Source organism: Ranitomeya variabilis, chromosome 2 (genome assembly GCF_051348905.1).
Source record: "Ranitomeya variabilis isolate aRanVar5 chromosome 2, aRanVar5.hap1, whole genome shotgun sequence".
Lineage (NCBI taxonomy): Eukaryota > Metazoa > Chordata > Amphibia > Anura > Dendrobatidae > Ranitomeya > Ranitomeya variabilis.
Window position 1 is genome coordinate 849,188,110 of NC_135233.1, and position 5,856 is coordinate 849,193,965.

A 5,856-nucleotide genomic window follows, 5' to 3' on the forward strand; every position below is an offset into this window, starting at 1 on the left:
CATTTAATACTGGCCTGGCAAACTGTTATGACCCCAATGGCGAGGGTCTCAGAGGAACGTGGAAGTCTGCAGAATACAAAAATCCAGCTCATAGGGCAGTGGTAACTGGGTTGACCATATATCTACTCCTAACGCCAACACTAGAAGTAGCCGGGGATCATTCCTACGTTGATTCTAGATGACACGCGCCAGCCGGAGAATCTAGCTACCCCTAGTAGAGGAAAACAAAGACCTTTCTTGCCTCCAGAGAAGGGGACCCCAAAGCTGGATAGAAGCCCCCCACAAATAATGACGGTGAGGTAAGAGGAAATGACAACCACAGAAATGAACCAGGTTTAGCACAGAGAGGCCCGCTTACTGATAGCAGAATAAAGAAAGGTAACTTATATGGTCAACAAAAACCCTATCAAAATCCACACTGGAAATTCAAGAACCCCCGAACCGTCTAACGGTCCGGGGGGAGAACACCAGCCCCCTAGAGCTTCAGCAAAGGTCAGGATGTAGATTTGGAACAAGCTGGACAAAAATACAAAACCAAAACAAATAGCAAAAAACAAAAGGCAGACTTAGCTGATATAACTGGAACCAGGATCAGTAGACAAGAGCACAGCAGACTAGCTCTGATAACTACGTTGCCAGGCATTGAACTGAAGGTCCAGGGAGCTTATATAGCAACACCCCTAACTAACGACCCAGGTGCGGATAAAAGGAATGACAGAAAAACCAGAGTCAAAAAACTAGTAACCACTAGAGGGAGCAAAAAGCAAATTCACAACAGATTGGGTGACTTTTTTGCCATTGGCCGAGTTTGCCCTTAATAATCGGGCTAGTTCTGCTACTTTGGTTTCGCCTTTTTTCTGCAATTCTGGTTTTCATCCTCGTTTTTCCTTGGGTCAGGTTGAGCCTTCTGACTGTCCTGGGGTGGATTCTGTGGTGGATAGGTTGCAGCAGATTTGGAACCATGTGGTGGACAATTTGAAGTTGTCACAGGAGAAGGCTCAGCGCTTTGCCAACCGCCGTCGCGGTGTGGGTCTCCGACTTCGTATTGGGGATTTGGTATGGCTGTCTTCTCGGTATGTTCCTATGAAGGTCTCCTCTCCTAAGTTCAAGCCTCGTTTCATCGGTCCTTATAAGATTTTGGAAATCCTTAACCCGGTGTCATTTCGTTTGGACCTCCCAGCATCGTTTGCCATTCATAACGTGTTCCATAGGTCTTTGTTGCAGAGGTATGTGGTGCCTGTGGTTCCTTCTGTTGAGCCCCCTGCCCCGGTGCTGGTTGAGGGCGAATTGGAGTACGTGGTGGAGAAGATCTTGGATTCTCGTATTTCTAGACGGAGGCTTCAGTATTTGGTTAAGTGGAAGGGCCATGGTCAGGAGGATAATTCCTGGGTTGTCGCCTCTGATGTTCATGCGGCCGATTTGGTTCATGCCTTCCATGTGGCTCATCCTGATCGCCCTGGGGGTTTTGATGAGGGTTCGGTGACCCCTCCTCAAGGGGGGGTACTGTTGTGAACTCTGTTTTTGGGCTCCCTCTTGTGGTCACAAGTGGTACTGTGTGAGTGCTGTCTTTGGGCTCCCTCTGGTGGCTCTTTGTGTCATTCTGCAGGTCTGAGGCTGGATCAGCTGTCTCGTTATCTGTTAGCTGGTTTCCTATTTAGCTCACCTGGACTATCAGTTGTTGCCTGCTGTCGATGTATTCCGTGCTATTTTGATCTCTCCTGAATTCCTTCGCTATCAGTCTCTTCAAGAGAAGCTAAGTTTTCTGTTTGGTTATTTTTTGCTCATCAGTGTTCAATATGTTTCTTGGTTATTTATTTGTCCTTGTCCAGCTTGCTAATATGTGATTTCCTTGCTTGCTGGTAGCTCTAGGGGGCTGAGTTTCTCCCCTCACACCGTTAGTTGGTGTGGGGGTTCTTGAATTCTCAGCGTGGATATTTTGTATAGGGTTTTTTACTGACCGCACAGTTCCCTGCCTGTCTTCTGCTATCTAGTATTAGTGGGCCTCATTTGCTGAATCTGTTTTCATTTCTACGTTTTGTATTTTCCCCTTACCTCACCGTTATTATTTGTTGGGGGCTTCCTATATCTTTGGGGTCATTTCTCTGAGGCAAGTGAGGTCTTACTTTCTCTATAGGGGTAGCAAGTTTCTCAGGCTGCGTCGAGACGTCCAGGAATTTAGGCATGTTCACCGGCTACCTTCAGTGTGTTTGGTTAGGATCAGGTTTTGCGGTCAGTCCAGTTACCACCTCCCTAGAGCTCGTTCTATGTTCAGTAACTTAGCTAGTGCATTTTGTGATCCTCAGCCACTAAGGATCATAACAGGGGTCCTCTGAGTATTTTTTAGTGCTCGGAGATTTCATTTTTCTTGTCGCAGCAGGATGATTTACATCTGTTAGCCAGCATAAGTACATGTGGGGATCTCCTAGCAACCAGGCAACCCCCACATGTACTTATGCTGGCTAACAGATGTAATTCATTCAGCTGTGGCAAGAAAAACTAAATCTCCGAGCAATAAAAAATACTCGGAGGACCCCTGAGCGTGCTCGAGAAATCTTGTGTAACGAGTATATTCGCTCATCACTAGTTACATTATACTCACCTGGGGGGGTGGTTCGGTCCGGTCCGGCGCCTCCCATCTTCATGTGATGACGTCCTCTTCCTTGCTTCCTGTCACGGCTCCTGCGCAGGTGTACTTTATCTGCCCTGTTGAGGGCAGAGCAAAGTACTGCATTGCGCAGGCGCTGGGCTTCTCTGACCTTTCCCAGCGCCTGTGCACTACAGTACTTTACTCTGCCCTCAACAGGGCAGATAAAGTACACCTGCGCAGGAGCCGCGAAAGGAAGCAAAGAAGAGGACGACATCGTATGAAGATGGGAGGTGCCGGACCCGAACCTGCGACGCCCATCGGACCCGAACCGAACCAGGACCGCCCCTGGGTGAGTATAATGTAACCTGTTTTTCTTAACTTTCAGGATACATCGGGGGCTTATCTACAGCATTACGGAATGCTGTAGATAAGCCCCTAATGGCGGTGGCCGAAGCTTATAGGCCAAAAATGGGGTGACAGATTCCCTTTAAATTGGAAAAGAAAAGACTTTTGTCTCATGAGGTTTTTTGCCTTACGATTAGCAATGCAGGATTATAGACTGAACTGGATGGACTTGTATTTTTTTCAATCTTCTAAACTATATTACCTTTTTTGTTTGTTGATACATTTTTCTTTATGTTGTAGACACAGTCATACTTTCTAGTTTATATAATATCTGGTGGCAACAGAGGCAGTTGCCCTGATGAAAAAATCTTAAGGGCGCAAGATTTCATAAGAAAATAAAGAAAGTAGTGGCATAACCAGTGTAGAAGACCTGGCGGTGCATGTACCCCAAACTTCAGGCTGAATGTCCAAGATCTCTAGGTGCGCAGCACTTTGAATCGTATTGACATCGTTATGACACAGTTGGACTCACACTCCACCCTATAGGCCTTATGCTACTTTCAAGACCTCAATGATGTCACTGCGTTCCCACCTGTTCCAGCCTGCTTTCCCTGTGGTCAAGGGATGGGGAGAATTTGAGAGCTACTGTATGTTATTTAGCTTAGATAAGTATAAACTTTAGATTTTTATTGGGGGTGACATAGAGGTGGTTACTTTTGGAGTGGGAACTCAGTAGGCAATATCACTTTTAAAAAGGCACTAGAGGGGCATTAACATTTTCTAAATGGGCATTGAGGGCATTATTTGTTTTAAGGGAGCATGTATGTGACATTGTTGCTGGCTACGGGGGTTCAATACTTTCTTGCCCTGGGTGTGTATTGGCAACCAACTCTACAACATTGACACAGCCAGGTGTGCCAAAATGTCTACAACCCTCAATTTCGATATGAAGCCATCAGCTGTGGTCACTGTAAACTCTAAAATAATGATAATTATGGTCATAATAATCTGTATGTTTCTTCAGCTTCAAACAAATCAATTTTTTTATGGACAGGGCAGAAACGTGTCCTATTTTTATGGCCGGTCTTGCAATTTCAGGACAGTGTGCAACCCTGGACAAAGCAGTATATGTCACCAAAGTCCTTCTCCCAGGCACATATTACTGTGCAATGAAGATAAAGGAATCAGCTCTCTAATTAGGTGCAAAGGTGATGAAATTTATTCATGCCATGTAATCCAAAGTACAAAATAGTGACATTTCAGTCCACACTAGCGACAATTTCTCATCTTTTGACCTAATCTGATCAGCTTTGCTGTATATCTGTGTGGCTGATGAAGGTCTAATAACGTAGACAAAAACATTACTATTTTGCTCTTTGAATTATATGACATGAATAAATATCACCTTTGCAACTAGAATGGCAAATTCTCTTTTATTCATTATACTAATGGCAGTTGCAGGTAAGCGTATTTTCAGTCCGAGTGTGATCCGACAAATCATTAGATCGCAGTTGGGCCAATGGTAGTGTATGGAGCCATGCACATGTCTGATATTTTCCACAGACAGGGCTTGTTCAAACAAAAAACTGCTGCATGTAGTAGATATTACTGTACATTCTTTAGATATGAAAACCTAAAGAAACAAACTGAAATATATGTTGGCATGCATGCAGCTTGCATGCCTATGTTCACATTGACCGCTAAACAGTCAAAACCTAAGGCCAGTTTCACATTTGCGGTTCTGTCCACAGCGTTTCTTCCGCAAATATCCGCATGCGTTGTGTATTCCTATCTTTAACATTAGGGACGCAAGCATTTACGATCGTTTACTGCGTTTGATGCCGCATGTGTCATTTCGTCGTCTGCGGCTTTTCGCGGAAATGCAACATGTAGTAATTTTTAGAGGCGTCAATTTACCGCCTGGAGACATATGCGGTCGATTGCGCAAGGAATGCGCCAAAAAAACGCATTGCTGTCTATATGAACGCATGCGTTTACAAGCACATGCGTTTGCTTGCGTTCGTGAATGCATGCGTTCCACAAGAGAAAAACATGTCTAGACACTGATAAGCCACCCCCCACATACAAGGTGATAAAGGGAGGGAGTGGACATTTGCAGTTCACTACTCAGCAGACACAGAAGCAGACGAGACGCAGGCTACATCCTTGGAGGAAAACAGGACACTGAACAATGTGAGTATATCCTATCCAATGCCTTTATTTTCTATTTTCTGCCTCTACATGTCCTAATTTCTGCCATTTCTTTCTTTCTTTCTGCATGCATCAGAATGTCTTCTTCTTCTGATGAGGAGCAACGTCCTGGGCCTTCTGAAGTAGAACATGTCAGTGAGGTGAGTACTTGCCTCCTCAGATTGGTAAGTATTCACTGTCACATCTACACATATGACAATTTTGTTTTTTTATTTTTTTAGAGCTCTTCTACTGCGGCTGAGACTGGGCAGGAGCAGCGGAGTCACGGTCGGGTGGCAAGGCGGCAGCGTGTATGTATACAAGGCTAAAAAAGGGGAAAAGCCAGCACTGCTTATGGTCAGAATCCAATACATAAGGTGCACATGCACATACTAATTTCTAACTGCATTTTAAAATGAGACATTTAGCAAACAATTGATCATTTCTTTGAGCCACCCCGCCACTTCACGGCATTCTCATAATGGGGCAGTCCTACTCTACGTTTTTTATATTTGCTGTGCCATTACGGCCTCTAAAAAGCAAGACCACATTAAATGCAAGCTGTACCTGAAGCATTTCTGAATCACTCCCATGGTGCCAGAGAGGGCAAGCGCAGATATAGGTTGACCAGGTCCAGACAGACATTTCAGGTTTAACCCCCACACTGCCCAACCAGCACCACGGATAAAGGGTGAGACAGGCTGAGACACAGGTGCACAATTAAACAGAGCCTA

The 5,856-nt window shown here is 44.9% G+C and overlaps 1 long non-coding RNA gene across 1 annotated transcript; it reads left to right on the plus strand.

The window, feature by feature from the left end:
- The first annotated feature begins 5,067 nt into the window (after positions 1-5,067).
- Positions 5,068-5,425, plus strand: LOC143809971 (uncharacterized). The gene is made up of 3 exons (XR_013222565.1): positions 5,068-5,125; positions 5,220-5,283; positions 5,365-5,425. It is a non-coding gene; the product is annotated as an uncharacterized LOC143809971 (long non-coding RNA).
- Positions 5,426-5,856: the final 431 nt, after the last annotated feature.